The sequence below is a fragment of the Felis catus genome, chromosome A3, assembly GCF_018350175.1.
Source record: "Felis catus isolate Fca126 chromosome A3, F.catus_Fca126_mat1.0, whole genome shotgun sequence".
NCBI lineage: Eukaryota > Metazoa > Chordata > Mammalia > Carnivora > Felidae > Felis > Felis catus.
The window spans coordinates 52,779,566-52,802,373 of record NC_058370.1 but is presented as its reverse complement, the minus strand read 5'-3'; the positions used below and the strand labels follow the sequence as shown (position 1 = coordinate 52,802,373).

Here is a 22,808-nt window from a genome sequence, read left to right as displayed (position 1 = left end):
TGCCAAAATAGATGCTTCAGTAGAGTTAACTTCAAAATAATGCAAGCAAAAACGAAATGCACGTTACAAACACCTGAGATGGATTTGATATATATACATATCATCTCCCTCCAATGCCGTATTTTTATGACTTGGCAGTAGAAGTCATTTTGACACCAGGTCTTTAATAGCACTGGGATTCATTCCTTTACTCTTCAGTACACCCAATTAATATATTCTGCAGATGATCTGTCACCCTGTGAGGCTGCTAAATGAATCAAGCTCATTAAGTGCTCCTCTTTTATTAAAAGAACAAGTCGCATGTCTGCAATGTAGAAATGCTATTATGGAAGCCTGTTTCTGCCTCTTGTTTGAACACATTTTATGAATAAGTCAGCACAGAAAATGATATGAATCAAGATAATGGAGCCTGTCGTGGAAACCTGGAACAAATGACTCCCTACCTCCTCTGAGGGGTAGTTGATGCACTATCATTGGGCTCCTGGCAAAACAGGTGCCAAGGGGGCAAAGGCTGCTCACCATTAGGTCAGGTTTCTTAAACCACTTCTTAGTCTAAAAAACCATGAATTAAAACCTCTTTCTAACAAATGAAAGCAGGAATCCTAGATTATTATATTAGGAAAGACCCCTAAAGATCTTGCCTAGTTGTTCTTAACCCTTATCATAGATAAGAATCATCTGGAATATTTTTAAAAATATCAGAGTCTATTATTAAACAAAATGCCAATAAATCTTAAAGGACTCAAATGGTACAGAAGCTGTTTTGTGACCACAGCTGAATTAAATTGAAAGGAGACATTAGAAAAGTCCCAAACAGAAATCAAGGAACAGATTTTTAAATAATCCACAAGTTACAGAACAAACTATGCAAATTAGAAAGTATATTGAACTGAATGATAGTGGAAATATAGTATGTCAGCATCTGTGGTGGGATGTAGCAAAAGAAATGTTTAAATATAAATTTATAGTTTATTTTTTTATTAATTTTTTTTTTCAGCGTTTATTTATTTTTGGGACAGAGAGAGACAGAGCATGAACGGGGGAGGGGCAGAGAGAGAGGGAGACACAGAATCGGAAACAGGCTCCAGGCTCTGAGCCATCAGCCCAGAGCCCGACGCGGGGCTCGAACTCACGGACCGCGAGATCGTGACCTGGCTGAAGTCGGACGCTTAACCGACTGCGCCACCCAGGCACCCCTAAATTTATAGTTTAAATGAATATAATAAAAATGAAAAAATTTAGGAGTACTGAGTAACTCAATTGGTTAAGTGTCCCACTCTTGATTTCAGCTCAGGTAGTGATCTCGCAGTTATGAGATTGAGCCCCACATTGGCTTCACACGGGGCATGGAGCCTGCTTGGGAGTCTTTCTCTTCCTCTCTCTCTCTACCCCTGACCCCTCCCTGGCTCACACTCACACTGTCTCTCTCTCAAAAAAAGGAAGAAGAAAAATTTTAAATCAGTCTGTGAGTCTACCTTAATAAATTAGGAAAAGAAGAGAAATCAAGCCCCAAGCAAGCAAAAGACAAGCAACATGAAAATTGAGTAAAAATCAATCAAATAGAATATGGACAAACAAGAGAGAAAATAAATGAAATAAAAAGATTTGTTGTTTCAGTTCTTCAAAAAGATCAGTAAAGTTGATAAACTAGAAAAACTGACCAAGAAAAAGAAAAAAAAAAGGACACAAATTATTACTATCAGAATTAAAAAAAGAGACATCACAGAGATCCCATAAATATTAAACAGAAAACAAGGGAATATTATAAACACCTTATAATAATACATTTTAAAACTTAGATAAGATTTATAAATTCTTTGAAAGAGACAATAAACCAAAATTGACAGAAAAAGAAATAGAAAATTGTTAATAGCACTGTTAAATAAATCCAGTGAGCAATTAACAACATTCTGATGAAGAACACTCCAAGATGAGATGGTTCCACTGGTAGATTTTATCAAATATTTTAGGGAAAAATACTACCAGTCTTACACAAGTCTTTCAGAACACGGAGGAAGAGGCATCACTACCCAACATATATTCTGAAGCCACAACCTGATACCAAAACCACACAAGGTTATTATAACAAGAGAATATTATTATCAATACTCTCATAAACACAGACACAAAATTATTCAAACAAAATATTGGAAAATCAAACCCATTAAAAAGTAATCATGATAATGTACCATGACCAAGTTTACCATGTAAAGAGAAAAGAGAAGAAAAATCATATGATCGTTTCAGATCATAAAGATCCAGAGAAAGCATTTGACAACATTCAATACCCTTTCATGATAAAAATTCTCTGCAAATGAGGAATAGAAGAAAATTTCCTCAATGTGTCAAAGGGACCTTAAAAAAAACTCACAACTAATATAATACTTATTTGTGAAAATTAAATGCTTTCCCACTAAATTTGGAAATTCAAGTACAATTTAATTAAAAAGGTAGGAAATTATTTCTCTAGGAAGCCTGCAGCACTATTTAAAATATCTCAGGCCCACACAGAGAGTAGACAAGCCACCTGTCCCCAAAATGGTCGCCCAGAGCTGGCAGAGGGGGTACCCATTCAGTTACAAGGTTTGTAAAATGGAGTCTCAGCAACATCAAGTACTTTAGGACTCTTCACATAGGGCAAGGCACCCAGTGGGGTGACCAGACTGCCCTGACACCTCATGTGTGTTGGAAAAACTTATCATCCAGGGCAGCAGCCCCAAGAAGGTGAAAGCCCATGAAGGAGCTGGCTGTGGGTTAAACAGACAAGGGTGATCCCAAGAAAAAATCTCCTTAAGGAAACCCAAAGTCAGGTCCTCAGTCCAACCACAGGTTCGTCCAAAGGACTGGGTAGCTGGCACAAGAAGAGAATGCCAGCTTTCTAGATCTCTAGGGATCAGAACAGAGAGCAAAAGCTATAAGGGCAGCCCAGACCTAAGGGGAAGTTATTACCCATGAATCTTCCCTGAGCAGGAAAATAAGCAGGTGGCTTCTCTTCAGTCCTAAGGAGACTGAGTGTAATGCTCAGCCTCTTCTCCACCTTTGACTATGCTGAACATCTCAGGAGGCACAGGATGTGGGGCACCCAGGAGAAGTTGTTGCCTATCTCTTTGTGTCATCCTGCCCCTTGGGACACAGCAGGTGGTAGGTACTTCAGAAGGTGCTTCCCAGTGGGCCCTGGAATGTTGTAGAAGCCTCAGAAGGTGGAAAGAGAGCCTATGGGATCACCTGGATGTCTTCTCTGGAGAGAATAGCATTGGGTAGGCAGTTGGAAGAAGGAAGAAATTCTGGATTTATGATGGCCAGAATTTTCTATGGCATTTTAAGCCATCAAAATATCTTTTTCTACAGCACCAGATAAGGAAATCCCTAGTAATGTTTTACCAACCATATTTTAGCAGACCTATGGTGCAGCTTAATCTCTACCTAGTCTTATCCCATAACTTTGTAGAAAGACTCCCAAATCTCTGAAGCTCCTGGTACCTGGAAATAGCTGTATACATGTAGCAGATCCTCAGCCAAACTTCTAGACTTGAACCTTATGTCTTAAACCCTCAAAGCAATTTGTGTGGCCTTTAACAAGGTTTATTGAATAGCACCAAAAGGGCAGACTCCTGAAGCATGAGGAAGGCCTGAGCATGAATACAGACAGTCTGAAGCATCCTCTTTCTCCCCCACCATCCCTGTAGGAAACTCTGTGCTTAGGACATGGAGTGATGTGGGTAAAATATTTGGGGTGGAGGTCACTGGGGTGGGTGTGAGGGCAAGAAGGACACAAGATGCAGGTACTTCTGTTTTCTGTCCTGACCCTTTGCTGTGCACTATCACAGGGCTACTCTGTCCAAACCCTCACCTGGAATTCTAAACCAGATGACATACAAGTACAAGTAGGAGAAAGAGAGAGAAGAGCAGGAATGTTAGAGGAATAGGGCTAACTGAGAGAAAGCCCGGAAAGGGAAAAGAGATTGGGCTTTTTGACATGTTTTCAAATGTAAAATTACCAAGAAAGAGGCCACAATCAACCACAGCAGACATATTAAAAGATCAAATATTTAGAAACATATGCATGGAGGAAAGCCATGCTGTGCAAGCTAGACATGATCAGAAAGTTTGCTGGTTCCCACAGGAAGTGAAAAGGTCCTAGATTTGATGACTGTAAGGGGAGGTCCCTGCTGCGTACCCCCAAACTGTAGTACTTTTTAGTGGCTGTTGCTGATGTTTACTTTCTATCTTAACGTATTTTTGTGATAGTAAACAAAAAAGAGAAGTCTATCAAAAATAAAATTAAACTACAACTTAGCAGTAAACAAATTTTTCCACAAAATGTCAAGTGTTTTTCATGGTACCATCTTGTCTTCTGTGGCTCTTTTCTTTAACCATTGGGATGTGAGAAAAACAAGTATGTCCTGCTCCTCCCCTCCTACCTGACTTAGTGATGCCAATATCAAAGCCTTCTCCTATGAATCTGAAGATCCCCTAGCTGGGGTCAATTCATGAAAGAGTTATTTCATGCTGACTCTGAGTATGGCTGACCCAAGAGAAAGAGGTTGTGAAAGGTTCTTGCTATTGTATTTCTTTTACACTTGGTTATCTTATAAATCTTTATCCTCTGTTCTCTACACCATTAGACACCTACCCTCACAGCTTCCTGTTCCTCTTTGTATGCTTTGGATATCTCACTCCAAAGCTTCAGGAATAGCCACATCCCCCAGAAACAAGCTACTGACACCAGTGAAATTAACTAGGGCTGCCAGGGAGCCAGGATGGCATCTGACTGCTTGCTGCTGGATCAGATCAGGCACCTGTCACTTTGCAGAGCATCCTGTGACCCGCCATTGTTTTTTTGGGTTTTGTTGTTGTTATTTAAATGTTCATTTATTTATTTTTGAGAGAGAGAGAAAGAATGAGAGAGCTCATGCAATGGCACACATGAGAAGGGGAGGGGCAATGAGAGGGAGAGAGAGAGAATCCTAAGCAGGCTCCACACTGCCAGCACAGAGCCCCATGCAGGGTTTGATCCCACAAACGTGAGATCATGACATGAGCCAAAATCAAGCAAGAGTCAGATGCTCAATTGACAGAGCCACCTAAGTGCCCCCAGAGGCCAGCCATTGTGAGTGCTGTGTTAGTTAGCAAGGGTCAAAGGATGGGAGGTAGAGGATGATTCATTACCATTTCAGAATTTGTTAGGAAATGTTTGTTAGAAGCAACTCGGTGAGATCTGTGTACCTGAAATCTGTCAAAAACAGAATAGGCAGAATTCCAAAGAGAGCATTTGCAGGAGTCCAGGAATCCAGGCTGGAAAAGGCAGGGGAGTGGGGCTTGGAGTTGCAACTGCTTCACCCAGAAAATGGCTCTAAATACTACATATCCTTGATTAAAATGCACAGTGGTCTCAGACACCATCTATCACATTTGCCATACCAATTAAGTTGGCCTCAGAATTTGAAGTATATGATTACAACAGGGGAAAATCATTCCAGAGCTGCATAAATTGTGTTTTCCAGAAACTTGGCAAAGTCTCTCCCTCTGACCTGGAGTTGTGCCTCATAGTTCTGAAAATGAGAAGGACCATCTATGACCCAATCAAGCCTCTCTATGGTGTGACAATCCCAAAAGAAATGAAGTTGTGCTTACAAGCTCATGTATTTTCCAACAGGATTCTCAACATAAAATCTTTGGAATTTTTTTTGCTTGATTTGATCTAATTTCTCATGTGATCTAACACTTTTTCAAGGAAAACTGGATTAAGAGTAGTTCAGTTGGTTTATGAAAGCGTGAGGATTGTCAGAGCCCATTAAGTAGGTAAAATTATTATTTTTAAAATACAGCTCCTCTCATTTATGTTGACTTCCACGGGCCTTCATGAGGAATGCTGCCTGCAGCCTCATTAATATCAGTGTGTAGGAAGGGACCTCCAGGATTTATAGCTACAGCTGTAGAGGTCTGGTTGGAGACTGTCTTTGTAGAACAATACAGTTTAGGGATGGAAGGCCATCTTAGCACACCAGAGATTTGAGGTGCCTCGGGATACCCATACACATGGCTTTCTTCACAACAGGTGTTTTATGAAATCAACTCTTAGATAATTTTGGGATTTGGCTGCAAGGTGTGAATGGAAATCACTTTCAGTCTGTCTTTATTCATTAGATAGTTTTGTTCAGATTACACCTGATCACAGAGTTTTAGTAAAATCCCGCCTGTAATTTTTCTATATTTAGACTGCCACAAAAAAATAACACTGTCATTCTTGGATTCTGGACTGACATCTATTTTATATGTCTGCACCCAATTTTTGCTTGATTTTTGTTTTTTATGTTTGTTTCTAATTTTTTTGACATTTTTTTTTCATTTTTGAGAGTGAGAGAGACAAAGCATGAGTGGGGGAGGGGCAGAAAGAGAGGGAGACATAGAATCTGAAGCAGGCCCCAGTCTCTGAGCTGTCAGCACAGGGACCAACACAGGGTTCAAACTCACAGACTGCGAGATCATGACCTGAGCTAAGTCTGACGCTTAACGAACGGAGCCACCCAGGCGCCCCTGATTTTTGTTTTTATTCAAGTTACTCACCTGCCTTCTCCCACTAATGAAGTCTAGCTCAACCAGACACTCTCCCAGAAAGGAGACTGAAGTCATAGTGCCATGTCTTGCAGTGACCAACAGTCCCAGCTGGCCTGCCACAAAGGGTTTTCCAGGATGTGGGACTTTATAAAATCAGTAGAGACTTGGGGAACAGGCCCAAAAGGAAATAGTGGGAACAGGCCTAAGAAACAGGGATTCCATGGAGAAAAGCTGGAGCAATCTTTGGAGTGGGTGGTTGTCTGCAGGCAGTAAGCACTATGCCCTTGTACTTCTCCAGTCACCCATGATGTTTAAGCAACATGAATTGCTGTGGATTTCAGCCCTTCTTGTGTCATTTGAAGGCTTTCACTGGACTTGAACTCTCCCAAGCTCCACTGAGCTCTAAAGCTGATGTCTGGCTATCATGCCGTTGAACACAATCAGGGAAAGCAGAGAAAAATCAAAAGCAGTAAGAGGGCAATTCTTTAAACAGACCACACCTCATTAGTTGCTGAAGAAGAGATATCGGTGTTATGAAATAGATTCATTATTGATTATTGCTAATTAGAGAGTTAAGCAATAATACTAACCTTTTATAGCACACCAGAGCACACAGTAATTTCACTCATCTTTCCATTTGCGAATCTCAAAACAGATAGCCAACATACACAGAATAGCTATCATTATTATCTCTGTTTTACAAGTGAGCAAAGGGAAATTCTGATGGGATAAGTAACATGCAGCAGGTCAGCAGGATTGAAAATCATCAGGAACAAAGGGCCAGAGTGGGACTACCTGGGTTCCAGTCCCAACCTCCCCACCTACCAGTATCTCTGGAGGGTTCTCTCTGTTTCGGATTTCCAAGTGTGAAGTGAGGCTAGGATGAAACAGATCCTTCTCATAAGGTTGTTTAGGAGATTGGAAAACTGCACCTAAAGCCTTAGAACAGAGCTTTCCACATGCAAGTGGAGATTGGAAAAATGCACCTAAAGCCTTAGAACACAGCTTTCCACATGCAAGTTCTTAGCATTTAGCATCTTATTACTATCTAGTAGGTGGGAAAAGCTAGTTTTGATAACAAAAATCCATATTCACTCAGGGATGACACATAGTCTTGAAGTCTTTGTTTTCAGAGCCCATTCCACCACTGACTATAATCCTGCCTCTTGTTTTGAATTAGCCTTAGTGCCCTGTTCAATAACACTCCTGCCAAAGTAAAACTATTTTTTCACTTGTCAATATTTTTATTTCTAATGCAAAGACCCCTTAAATATCTGCTTTATTTTGTATTCAATTCACAAATGATTTACTGAAATTTACAGAGTAGAGAATTTTTTTTAAATAATCTCTACACCCAACACAGGGCTTGACTCTATCTATAACCCTGAGATCAAGAATTACATGTTCCACCAACTGAGCCAGCCAGGTGCCCTTGAGAAATATTTAATATAATGAAATAACTACTATAAAGTTACCCATAGCATTTACTGTTTTAGCTAACATATTCCCCATCTGAATATATAGAATACCTATTCAGCTATTGAAAATCAGAGTAAAATAATTTTTGTTCTCTGATGCTGATTACTTGTATATTTTGTCTTAATTTTTAAAAAATAGTTGTTAAAAATGAATAGGGGGAAAATGCTTTCCCTAGGGGTTATTAAAATTAAAATTATTTGTGAACATGATAAATGCAGTTTAAGTACTAAATTGTAGATTCATATCTTCCTTGTAATGCTAGTATTTGAAACCATAAAGGCCACTTTCAAATTACTATAAGTAAGTTTGAAGTTCTGTGGCTAATGTCCATCCTTTGACCCAGTAATTCCATTGCTGGGAAATCATTTTAAGAGAATAACTTGGAAAAACTTAGATACAAAAAGGACACTCCATGGGTATTTAAAATAGTGAAAATAGCAACTCAAATTGTGTGAGTGCTTATATGATATGGTATATCTGCATGATGCAGGTAGGATAGTTAATGCAGCTGAAAAATTAATATTTATCAAAACTTTTCAAAATTGACAATTTTTTGTTATAATATTCAGCAAAATGGCAAAGCAATTTTTATTTACAGTGTGATCAAACACTAAAATGTTAATAGTGAAAGCCTTTGGGTGGTCGATGATTTTTGCCTTTTTACATTTTCTCTAATGTCCATATTTTATACAATGAGCATGCATTCTGTTCAAAATGGGGAAGGGAAGGGGCATCTGGGTGGCCCACTCAGTTAAGCATCCGACTTCAGCTCAGGTCATGATCTTGCAGTTCATGGGTTCAAGCGCTGCATCAGCCTCTGTGCTGACAGCTGAGACCCTGGAGCCTGCTTCAGATTCTGTGTCTCCCTCTTTCTCTATCCCTCCTCCCCTTCCTCCTCCTTTTTCTCTCTCTCTCTCTCAAAAATAAATAAAAACATTAGTTTTTTTAAATGGGGAGGGGAAGATTAAAATGAACACATCATGCAAATACTTTCAGTGTCTTGGGCTTCTGTTATTCCTAAGTCATTTGTATGCTCCCTGTGATTTAGCTTCTACTCTGTCCAGCAGGACAGGCCCTCTTCATGCACACCAGCCCTGGCACGCTTCATGGAGAAGAGAAGAGAAGAGAAGAGAAGAGAAGAGAAGAGAAGAGAAGACTTCTAAGTAATTTCTAATGAGTGGTAATTCATAGATATGACAAAATTTGATCCTTGAGGCCTTCCTGAAATAAGACTGGTCATCACTGTTGGCAAGTGAGGAAAGAGAGCCTGGGCATTAGTTGCTGCTAATGGACCAGGCTCCTACAGGCAAGAAAAAGAACTGTAGCCAGGTCAACCTCACCTCAGAACCCTGAGCCTTTCTCTACACTGCGAAGAGACCAAGCAAGACACTGTGCATAAGATGCCTTATGAGAATTATAAACGCTATCAAAATAAAAATACAGGAGTGTCCCGGTACTATTACCAGACCCAACAAAGAGGCACAAGCTCTCAAAAACAAGTGTACCAAAATTTAATTAAATCATTTATATTTAAAGAGATACCTTTATTAAAAAATTTCAAGATGCATTTTTCCAAGACTCTTTAGAATTTCTATGTTAACAGTAAGGTCTGGATGTAAAAAATAAATAAAAAATCTGAAAATTTCCATTGTGCAAAGGCACTAACTTAAATCTTCTGACAATAGCATGTCGACTGTACAATGAGCAATATACCACGAGGAGATCACTTGTTGGGGCGAGCACTTGGTGTTGTATGTAAGTGATGAATCACAAGAATCTACTCCCTAAACCAAGAGCACACTGTATACACTGTATGTTAGCTAACTTGACAATAAACTATATTTTATTTATTTTTCACAGAGAGAGAGACAGAGAGACAGAGAGACAGAGTGAGAGACAGAGCATGAGCGGGGAGGGGCAGAGAGAGACGGAGACAGAGAATCCAAAGCAGGCTCCAGGCTCTGAGCCATCAGCACAGAGCCCAATGCAGAGCTCCAACTCACAGACTGCAAGATCATGACCTGAGCCAAAATCAGACACTCAACTGACTGAGCCACCCAGGCGCCCCTTCAATAAACTATATTTTAAAAAAGTGCAATGTATTATATTTAAGAAGTAAAGTGTGTCTTCACAGCTGGAAGGGATGCTTTGGAATAGTCCTTCCACACTTAATACAAAGAAAACCTGTTAATGTGCAAATGGAATGAGATAAAGTTGTTTTAAACTACCTAAAATGAAAACTGAGTAGTATTCTCACACACACACACACACACACACACACACACACACACACCACATCTTCTTTATTCATTCATCTATTGATAGACCCCTAGGTTTCTTCTATATCTTGGCTATTGGAAATAATGCTGCAATAAATGTAGGGGTGCATATATCTTTTAGAATTAGTGTTTTCATTTTTTTGGGTAAATACCCAGAAGTGCAATCATTGGATCATATGGTAGTTCCATTTTTAATTTTTTGAGGAACCTCCATTCTGTTTTCTTTAGTGGCTGTACCATTATGATTACCACAACAGTGAACAAGGTTCCCCTTTTCTCACATCTTCACCAACACTTGTTATTTCTTGTCTTTTTGATATAGCCATTCTAACAGGTATGAGTGGTATCTCACTGTAGTTTTGATTTTCATTTCCCTGCTGATGAGTGAAGTTGAGCATCCTTTCATGTGTCTGTTGGCCTCAGTATGTGTTCTTTGGGAAAATGTCTATTCAGGGAGTAGAGGGATGAATGGGCAAGCTAGGTGAAGCCGATTAAGAAATACAAACATTCAGTTATAAAATTAATAAGTCATGGGGATGAAAAGTACAGCATGGGGAATATGGTCAATAATAATGTAATGGTGACTGATGGTGATTACACTTATTGTGGTGAGCATACTTACTGTGGTGAGCACTGAGGAGTTCCTAGAATTGTCAAATCACTATATTGTACATCTGAAACTAATATAATATGGTCAGCTATACTTAAAAATTAAATTAAAAAACTAAAAAGAGCAAAATATTTTTAAGAAAATGAAGGCAGATTAAAAGAATTTTGAAAATAAAGCCTGTCCCCCTTTGTTTCTCTCCTGGAATTATAACATGTAAATCTAGTGGTATCCAAACTGTCGACCACATGCCTCTCTCATTATGAAATTTGGAAGACACATTCTCAAAGTTATGTGTTTATAAATTGTAAATCTATTCTACTATCATTAATCAAAATCTCAAGACTAATACACACTTGAGGTGATGTTCATTGATAACAATATTGTATATAAATACACATATCAAACATTCTTTCTGGTTATTTAGAATTCCTTTTGATCCAATTCTTGCAGACATTGCAGGATTGTCACAGTTTTCATCCACAACAAGGCTGATGAAGTGTCCTTCTAGGAGTGGGGGAGGGGTGGTGCTGCCATTTTCTCTTTGCTTTTGCTGCTTTGCTGGAAATTTTAGTACTACCCCCAGTCTGCACTTTCCTCACAGGAATCTACTCTAGGCCTCATCCATTTTATGAAGTTAGTTTAGTAACAAATAAGCAACATAGGGGCGCCTGGGTGGCTCCGTCGGTTAAGTATCCGACTTCGGCTCAGGTCATGATCTCACGGTCGTGGGTTCGAGCCTCGCATCTGGCCCTGTGCTGACCGCTCAGAGCCTGGAGCCTGTTTCAGATTCTGTGTCTCCCTCTCTCTGTGACCCTCCCCTGTTCATGCTCTGTCTCTCTCTGTCTCAAAAATAAATAAACGTTAAAAAAATTTTTTTAAAAAAAGCAACATAATGCATGAACATAATGCACATACATTTTTACAATATATACATACATATTTTTACAATATATACATACTATAATACATTAATACCTAGTACAGAGGATGTGTGATACAACACATAACATGCAACAGCTGGGCATATGAACCAAATAATACCAATGTCAAAACCTATTTTGAATATTTTGCTTAATTTTTTTAATTAGTTTTATTTTCTAGTTATACATTAATATATTGCACACTCCTCAAAAACTCCTCACTTTGAAGACCAACCTTTGACCTACATATCTATGTGATGTCTCTCATTCCTTCATTACAAGATCACGGGGGACACAGCGTATTAATTTTTGCACCCACTGTGCCTCGTGCATGTACTTAGTACATTTTTGGATGAATGAATGGGAAGCATTGGCATTTTATTTTATTGAAAATGTCTAGTTAAAATTATTAATTTTTAATAAAACAAGAGCTTATTGAAAATAATATATTCCAGGATTAACTACTCCATCTACTCCAGGATGACTAGAGCCCTCATCACCTCCCTGCCTAAGCCACTTTATGTAAGTTCCCATGAATATTTCTTTAGATTTTCCTACTCTAGATTACTGTCTCTGTGGGGTTTTTTTCCCTGTACTGACTCACTGCTTGAGCAGAAATATTATAGTTATACTGTACTGTATTTTTTCTTTTTTATTATATAGAGATAAATATATTCTTATCTTAAATAAGACTGAATGTTCAAAATACTTTGTAGAGATATATCAGTGTATATAAAATGAAGAATTTAACAGTGCCATGTGATTTTTTGGCCACTTCCTAGGTTTACCAGATACCTGTTTAGACATGGGCCAGACTTTAGGATCCTGTAGCCTCAGAGAGTGTTGGTAACAATAGTAAAGCCAATATTCAGTGACCATTTTCCATGGTCATATTAAATAATTTACAAGCTCTAGTTTGTTATTTACATCTTTCACACACAGAAACTGAATCACAGAAAAGTTAAATCATTTGCCAAAGGCCACACAATTACCACATGATAGAAGCAGCTTTCACACTCAGGATATCTGATTCTAGAATCTGTGCTTTTGGATGTTGTGTTCTCCTGTTCCCTTTCAAAGACCATGTAGACTGGGTCAATAAACACCAATGAATACCTGATGTAGTAAACAAGATCTGTTAGCAATTCAACTGAGGACATGCTTGTGTTAGGCCAGGTGGAGTCTTATGGCTGTCTGAAGATGGCCGAGACATAAAAACACTGAATGAAGCTAACCCTTTGCCCGAGGTGCTTACTAACAAGACCAGGATTTCAAGTAATTGTTCTAATCGACAGTGGAAAAGTAACAAAATTTTAAATAACAAATTCACCCAGAAACATTTTATACATTTACCTGGAATAAAGCCAAACTTTTGATTAGTGACTTTTTATTGATTCTACTCCTTCATTCTCCTATTGGATACCACACCCCTCCAAATGCAGACATACTTCTTCATTCTTTTGTGTTACTTATTTCCCAACATAGCACAAAATGCAGCATTTGGCACATTCTCAAACGTTTATGAAAGGATTGATTATACATTTTTACTTTGTTTTCTTTAATTTCCTTTGCAGTCATATTAAGGAGAGCTTGTATGTTCACAGAAAGTTCCTGACAATGAATGAATGAGTGAGTGATAAATGAATGAATGATTTTTCCAAAATCAGCTTTAAAACCCAATTATCATAAGCTTGGTGAACGAAGTTAAAACTTTATTACTCATATATGAGTGGACATGAGAAAATCAACCACTTCTTAATCCATATAAAACAAAAATAGACAGTCTCTTCAGATCTCAGCTAACAATGAGTGTAGGGAAAACTGGCCTCACTGGAAGATGTGAGAAAATTACAAGCCAGGGTCAGGAGGGCAGCTGCCTGCACAATTTTATATTTCTCCAGACAGCGGGTATTAGATATATTTATGATCTTTCAGAACAGAGTAGTCTGTAATGCAATTTTAGCTCATCTAATTGAGAAAGAAAAATGAGAAATGTTTTCCAGACATGTCTGCTTAAGCCTTCCCTGGATCCATGGCATTTGTATCAATACAGGAAGTCATGAAGGTAAATTGAATTTATAGACTTGTGAAGAATAAATCAATTTCCCATGGAAAAACCCTAGTACCAGAGCTTATATGTAAGCCTCCTCCTTGGCTATTTTTATTTGTACTTGCTTAGAGCGTGGTACAAAAACAAAGAATTGTGACAGGTCTAAATGAGTCATTTTGGACAATGAAACCATTTGAGAAATTTTGCTCTAATAATGGAACTTTCCTATTTCTACATTTGCCTTGATTATACAGTGAGGTATGGAATTCCAATAACACTTGTTTTTTTTGATTACTCTTAAGATAGTGAAACAGGAAGTAACAAAGGAGAGAATTTTTAGTTGTTTATCTTTGTAACATAAGTTCAAATTCCTTCTTATATTTTTCTCTTTAGAGTAAAAACTACATTTGAAAATATTAAGAGAATGTGATGTTTTAGAGACCCATATGGATCCAAGTGACTAAAACGAGCAATGCTCATATCTTAAATAAATTAGACATCTTTCCATGTTCTCTCTGGCAAGGTTGTAGCAGGAAACAGATAGTCAGTCATTCACATGAACAAATAGAAGAAAGTTCAAAGGCTGGACTCATCACAACAGTGTGGACACAGGGGAGCCTAAGAAGAGGATGGTGAAAGTGACCAGGACTAGCAACAGCCTTAGGTCCTAAAAGGCAAGAGAAAGGGCTAAGATGCAGCAGCCTGTTGCTGTAGGAGGGCCAGGTAGAAGGAGGGCTGTGGCCTGGCTGGACTCAAGATGCCCCAGGGAGGTGGGAAGATATGCCCTCTCCTCTCTGTCTGTCCCCTCTGCAGTGTCTCAATGGTACTTCTCATTGTCCAAACACAACCAGAATTTGACAAGTGAGAGGTAAATTTAACATGTCCAAGAGTGATCTCTGCAGACTGATCTCCAAGCAAAACAGCTTCTCCTTCTAAGTTCCATGGAAAGCTCTACAGCCCAGTGCTTAAGACCATGTATTCTGGAAACCCTCATGGGTTGGATGCCCAGAGCTGGCACTCCCCCAACACACTCACTCAGCTGAGAGGAAAACGCTAGAGTCCAAGTGTTTGCCACGTTGTGCAGCCCCTAATCACAGCTGGAGAGATCTGTGCATCCCTAACCATGCAGCTTAAAATGCCATAACTCAAGGTTTTCATAATAACATCCAACTTTGATAGACTTCTGTGTGTTGCTCTAGAATGGATGAGAAACAGGGCACCCACACTGGTCCTGCTGATGTTACCTCCCTGAACCTTCCCCAGTGAGTGTTTGATATGGGTGCTGTCTCATCATTCATTTGCAGTGAGTAGGAAGCCCAGGTGATGTAATGCAAAGAGGTCAGCCTCCACACACACAACAGGGAAAAGTGTGCAGATTTGACTTGGAGGGGTAGGTTGTGCCAGACACTCTACTGGGTTTTAGGATCTCTCTCTCTCTTTCTTGTGTATTCTACCTGTAATTGATTTCACCTTTGTGGCAGCACTGACCAGGGCTGAAGGACAAAGCTGTTGATGAATTGATTTCTGTCCATTTCTGTTAAGAAGTGCATACTTCGTACTTTCCATCAACTTTATGTGTGATGTCTGGCATTTCAGGGAATTTTAGGCATGTTCTTCCTCTTCTGCTGAACATAAGCCAGGAATAGCAATATTAGCAGTTGCATTAATAACTACCATGGATACCACTTACAAGTTTTCTATATGTGCAACACCATTTTTCAGATTCTCATTTAATTCTCTCAACAACCTTTATTTGGCATTTTAAGTATGAAAAAAAGTGGAAGCTTTAGAGAAGATAAGTAACTTGCCTCTATTCACACAGCTGGTGAGTGGCAGAGCAGCTTGCTTCAAACCTAGGTTCAAACTCAATCACTAAACTATACTCCAGCACACTAGTTATAGGATTTTAAAATTGCACCAATCTTGAACCCAAAAGACCAGTCCTTAGTCCTGGAGACAAACAGGTGACCCCCTGGTGTCTGAGGTCATGTGCCAAAGGAAAAAAAAAGTATCAGAGGTCATGAGATGTTGCAGCTGAAGAAATTTTTTGAGATATAAAGTCCAGTTGTTTGTTTGGAACATCCATCTTCACTTTCTGACATCTACCAGGGAACGTAGGACCCTGACACCCAGGATCCCAAACTGAGCTATGACAGATACTTCTAGAATAGTCAAGAGACACATGGCCCCGCACCTCTGGTAAGACTACAGTCTGCAGAGACTCTTGTCTCTGAGAAAGGAAGTATGAAGCAGTACAGACTGTTTTTCTCAGTTTCTGCCAATAACTAAACTGTTTTACCCGCCAATTTCCCACCCAATTAATACAAACTAAGACACTACTTCCCTTCCTGACTGGTGTTGTGATGATACTACCGGAAGCTCAAGGCTCCTGCATGCATGACACCCAATCTCTCTGCATCCCCATCTTCATTTATAACATGGTGATAATAACACCTTTTCTGTTTCACTTCAGAATTATCATGAAGATGGAACAAGAGAATGGATATCAAGTCTAAAGCACACTAAGTTGTATGTCTCCCTCAAATAGTTCATATGTATTATACAGCCTTGCTCTGTGCCCAGAAGGGTGTTGAGAGACAACAGTAAGAATAGGAGCTCTTAAAGGTCTTTGAAGATCTTTGGTCTTTGAGGACTTTGAAGAAAGAGAAAGTGTTGCTGCATAAAATGGATGCTTAATATAAACTGACTTCCCACCCTAAATGAATTTAACCTGTTGCTCAGCCCCCAGCAGGCTCCTGTATGTACCCACCCCCCCGCCACCATATGGAATGATTTCCGTAAAGCAGTTGTATATAAGATTAGAGATCACATCTCATGAGGTCAATATGCTCATTGCACTTTTATTTCTTTATTTTTTAATGTTTATTATTTATTTTGAGAGAGAAAGAGAGAGAAGGTGAGGGGCAGAGAGAGAGGGAGAGAGACAATCCCAAGCAGGCTCTGTGCTGTTAGTGGAGAGCCCATCTTGGGGCTCGATCTCATAAACCATGAGATCATAACCTGAGCTGAAATCAAGAGTTGGACACTTAGCCAACTGAGCCACACAGGCACCCCTCCTTTACACTTTTAAAGGGATATCAACACATTTCAAATTTGACTTTAATAGTGACTTATGATCAAACATTTGGATATCCACAATTAGAGGAATATATAGAAATATGAGGGCCACTGCAACAGGCTGTGTTTGGAAACTGTGAAATCCACTGAGCTTTAATACTGTGCTAGTTCTCAAGAGGGAAATTGCCCATCCGACTCAACTGATTAAATCCTGCTGTTTATTTAAAGATGGCATTAAAACCTTTGGGAAAGAAACAAATAATTAAACATCACTTTAAGGTTCCAAGCCATTAACAGCAGAGTGATGACTACAACTATTTCCACTAAATCTGTTTTTAATCAATTATTCATTTTAAAATTCACTTAGCTCTGATTCTGTTTTTAAAAAATGGACACCATTGATTGTGTTGCTTCTGCAGACTACAAATCCATATATGTTAGGGGAAATTCCTTATTGAGTAGTGTTCAAGATTGGATCTCAATTAACTAGAAACCAGAAGGACTGTTTGTTTTCATTATCTTCAAATAACCAAGTGACTTCCTTCACCAAGTGGCACAAACCCCTTTAACCTTGAGTTTCATTATTTAACGAGTGAAGGAGAGACACCAGATGATTTCTCAGTTCCCTTCCAGGTCTGACGTTGTTGGGCTCTAGGATTCTTCCAAGACTGGTTATTCTTAGTCAACACAGAAAGCAGCAAAGATAACCAGAGTAGGATCTGTGGCATTGTGTTCTCCATGCACAGAGCTTTCCTGAAAGGTGCTGTAATTGAGCTGGGCTCTGTTCATATTTTTTGCAGTTCTGGCATATTCGGTGGCTCCTCTGCCTCTCTTTGCACCATTAGCTCAGTTGGGCCCTGAGAACCTGCAGCCAATTCTCTCCAGCTGAGGTCTCTAAAAGTCTGGATTTATCCATAGAACCACCTTTATGTGTCTAGTGCATAGCACAAGGGCATGTCTGGGGTCAGTTGAGCAGCATGTGGTAAAGCACTCTATGCTCATGAGGGAACAGCATCCTTGGCAGAGAAGTTGCTACTAGGATCTTATTGACCAAAATTCTGGCACAATTTCCCTTGGATTTTTTTTCAACTTTGATGAAAATAATAAACCATATTTCCCACTTATTTTTCCTCAGAAGATACTTGTCTTTCCTAATTATGTAATTGCTGCCTTAATACTCCTTGTGGACTGATGTATTATGGATGAAAAAATTGGGGTTTCCAGAAAGGAGGGCTGTGGGAAGGAAATGAAATCCAACTTCCCAAGATTGTGCTTAAGGCCCAGGAGACTGACTTATAGGACCAGGGTGGGATTTTGTTTTGTTGTGGGAGGCATGTAGAGTATGGGGAGGGACTGAATTATCCTGAAGCAACACAGGAATGTTTTGGAGGCTACAGTAAGAGGTGAAAGGGATAGGGAAAATGACATCAAGATAGGGACACCCAGAGGAGAACAGAGTCATCTCTGTTCCTCAGTTCCTTGAGCTCCTGGTATGAGGCTTACAGTGTGACTCCTCTTCTACATGGCCCCATGGTATCTTTAGTAAAATATTCATTCAGTGAGATGTGATTGAGAGGGTCTATTTTTTAGACTTCTTGGAATGCACAGTCTTGCTTCAAAATGCACTAGGATAAAAATGGAGGCTACCTAACAGAGGCAGCTCATATGGGTACAGACATTTTTGTGGCCATGGTTTTCCCTAGAATGTAGTCCTTGAGAGGGAGGACTGTGCCATTCAGTTTGATTTGCTGAAAGACAATTGTAATGCAAACAAAGGGAGGGACCAATAATTCCAGGAACTTGTAATATGATTTGATATTAAATACGTAAGTTATAGAAAATAGGTCCACCTGAATATTTTCATGGTAATACTGTCACTGTGGAAATAGACCATAACCATAGGACGGTAAAAGAAGATATTCATTGAACAAATATTCACGCACACTTACTTCGTGGTAAGCACTGTGCCAAGCACTGGGGACCTTGCTAAAGAATCACATGTGCATATGGTCTCCACATTCATGGAGTTTACATTTCAGCCAGAGAGACACACATTGAATAATATAATTGCTATTCTAATAGGTGCTAAAAAGAAGTGCAAAAGTAATAAGAAAGAATGTAACAGAGAGATCTGCCCTGGTCTGGGAAATCAGAGAAATTTCTCTGAGGAAATAAGATTTAGCTAAAATATGATGGTTGGGAAGAGAGAATCAATTTACAGGAAAAGGAAAAGCAACAGAAAGAGCACAAATAAAGGCCCTGAGGTAGCAAGCATAATGACATGTTCATAGAATGGAACCAGGAGAACAGAGGAAAGAGGGGCAGGGTATTCAGGAACTTTCACCACTTAGTCTTAAAACTAGGGTTTTAAGTTAGTTTTAGCCTAAAAACAGGCTGAGGCAAACAGGCTGCCTCAGTTTGCCTTAGATGTCCGGAGTTTCAGCGCTCAGAGTACTACATCCCCAGAAATCGTTTGTTTCAAGCAAATGGGAGCAAGTTTCCCAAGACTGTCCCAATTTTAAAGCCAAGAGGCCCACGTGTTGGGCCTCAGTCTTGGGTGCCCCAGGGCATTTGGTCACCACACCTCAGGGTAATAGAAAACCATCAGTGGAAATGGCATGACCTGATTTGAGCTGCAGGCAATGGGCCTGGACTGGCTGTGGGGGCAATTCCCCACCTGTCATTTGTACAACTGAGTGACTACTGGGACCTTTCACTGAGATAGGAATCAGGAAGAGGAAGTCAGTTTGGGAGGTAAACCATCAAGAGCTAGGAGTATGTATGTGAAGTTGAAGGACCAGTGTGTCTTCCCTGCTGTGGTGTAGCTGGCGCTCTGGAAAAGCTTCTGGGTGGCCTGGGTCTGTGAGTGAAAAGATAGAGAGGAGATACTTACCTGGAAGTTATCAAATAGTAGCTGAGACCTTTGGGAATGACTGAGATAAACTAAGGAAACTATGGAGTAAGAAAGGAGTCTAGTAACTAAGGCCAGAGTAACTTCAATGTTTGAAAACTTAGCAAATGCAGATAATTCAAGAAATAAGGCTGAGGAAGTACTGCCAGAGATGTAGGAAGTAAATGAGGAGACCAGTTGTCAGGGCACAAATGGCTTTCAGGAAAGAATAAAGGATCAGTGTTTAGTCTGAAGGAATCCTCAAAAAACCCCACTTAATTTTGCAAAGTAGAAGTCATTGTTAAAACTATTTGTACTTTCATAGTTGAAATTATTAACAAATACTTTATTTTTTTCTAATATTTATTTATTTATTTTGAGAGAGAGAAAGAGTACAAGCAGGGGGAGGGGGAGAGGGAGAGAGAGAAATCCCAGGAAAGCTCCACACTGTCCGTGCAGAGCCCAATGTGGGAGGTCGATCCCTCAAACTGTGAGATCATGACATAAGTCAAAATCAAGAGTCAGATGCTTAACTGACTGAGCTACCCAGGTGCCCCTTAACTTATACATTCAAGAATAAGTTAATAATGTCAACTCCTGCTGCATAAGTACTATTTGGACCCTAAAGAAATAATAGGTTGCACTAGGAAGGGACAAAAATACATAAACTCCTTTCAGTAAACCCAATACAGAATTCAGGGACTTCTTTGCAAGATTTATTTATATGATGTCAAACTGCTTAGTTCCTTGGAATCATAAGCCAGGAATTTGGGCATGTTGGTGCTGTGTGGGTCACATCTCAAAGGTAACACCAAAATGTGGGGGGATATGGTTTCTATTCAATGTACTTTGATTGTACAAATCATATTAACTGCAAACACCAAAAAGAATACAGCGATTTTTCACAAATATACAGAAAAATGTTTCATCTTTAAAGAACTATTACAGTAGGGATTTAAAACACTGTTTCAGGGGCGCCTGGGTGGCGCAGTCGGTTAAGCGTCCGACTTCAGCCAGGTCACGATCTCGCAGTCCGTGAGTTCGAGCCTCGCGTCAGGCTCTGGGCGGATGGCTCAGAGCCTGGAGCCTGTTTCCGATTCTGTGTCTCCCTCTCTCTCTGCCCCTCTCCCGTTCATGCTCTGTCTCTCTCTGTCCCAAAAATAAATAAACGTTGAAAAAAAAATTTTTTTAATAAATAAATAAATAAATAAAACACTGTTTCAGCAAAAGGTCCGAAGTAAATATTTGGCTTTGAAATAGGCTTTGAAAATGGGAAGGCAAAATCAAGGCTATCTGCCGGTATTATTATGTAACAAGAGAGAAAATAAATTTCCACAAACTTTATTTATTTGTTTGTTTGTTTGCATATATGTGAGTTAGTTTTTGTAAAACATGTCTACTAATAAAAGAATGATTTGGAATAAAAGGAAAGTTAACTGATGTTCAAAGCCAACCTCCAGAAACACCACTGCCGCTTCCACCACAGAGTGAAGAAAACATGTTGAAATGAGGTCTTGCCCCCCAGGGGCTTCTGAACCCAAACGTCAAGTCCAGCTTTGTTGGCCACCCTGTCTGACATGTTGGGTCCATGCCAACATCAATATTACACATTAATGAAAAAGTTGTTAAAATTCTTAATCCAATAAAGACAAAGAAAATCAAGCATGCAATAAAAATTTTGGAGTATTTATGAGTCAATCCCAACATCATTACACTGACAGGTGTTGTAAAAGACCCTGGGCCTCTGTTTTTGAACACATGAACAGCACACACTTCAAGCAATTGTACCAGATGTTAACAGACTGATTCTTGATTTTACATGTGTGAGATTCTGAAAGTCCTAGAGTATGATACTCCACTTCACAGCATAGGAATTAGGCACAGAGACATGAAGTTCCATAATATCATGACTGGTCATGAGCCCAGAAAGCTGTAGCTAATACATTGGGGTTTGGCTGAGTTTTACCATCCTGATTAAGGTTATAATGTCCAAATTACTTCCTGATACTTCAAAGGTCTTGAGCTACTGTAGGCTATAAGATGTACAATTATACATAAGTCAGATATGTGGAGCTTGGGTTGTATGCTGGCAAGTATGATCTTCTGGAAGGAAGGAGCCATTTTTTCCATGGATGTGACAATTACAATCAGTTGTTGAAGATAGCCAAGGTTCTGAGATCAGAAGACTTATATGACCATATTGACAAATGCAACATGGAATTTGATACACCTTTCAATGGTATGTTGGGCAGATGCTCCTATAAGCAATAGGAATTCTTTGTTCACAGTGTAAACCAGCACCTTGTCAGCTCTGAGGCCTTGGATTTCCTGGAAATGCTTTGACAATCTGACTTCCCGTCATGGCTCACCACAAAAGAGGCCATAGAGCACTCTTATTCCTACACTGTTATGAAGGACCAAGCACGAATGGGCTCATCTAGCACATGGGAAGGAGGGGTAGGTGGCAGTATCTCTGTCAGCAGTGCCAATATGATATCAGGGATTTCTTCAGTGCCAACCCCTTCATCCCTCAGACCCCTGTCAGGTTCACCAGTGATTGTGGCTGCCAACATCCCCTTGGGATGTTTGTTCCTGCCACTTAGAAATACTGACCTCTACTGTCTCCTGATCCTTAAACAGAGGCAGGGGAGTCCATTCTCTTCTTGGTGCAACTTGTGCCTGGTAGGGAGGAGTGAAATACTTCAGAAGCATCATGTCTGAACCATTGCTTGTGGATTTATAACAGTTCAAATCATTTAAAAAAAATTATAAAGGCTGATTTTCTTTTCTTTTTTTTAACTCAAACTTTTCATAACTCAGGGATCCCCTAAAAAATTACCTACAGGTGGAATATTTCATACATAAATTTTTTTCTTCCCTTCTACATTCAGTTGCTCATCATTAAAGGACAACAATAAAACAGCCTCAACCCCCATGGCTGCAT

General features: G+C 39.5%; 1 pseudogene; it reads left to right on the top strand.

Moving 5' to 3' along the window:
* Positions 1-21,452: 21,452 nt before the first annotated feature.
* Positions 21,453-22,585, top strand: LOC101097386 (annotated as a pseudogene).
* The last annotated feature ends 223 nt before the right edge of the window (positions 22,586-22,808 follow it).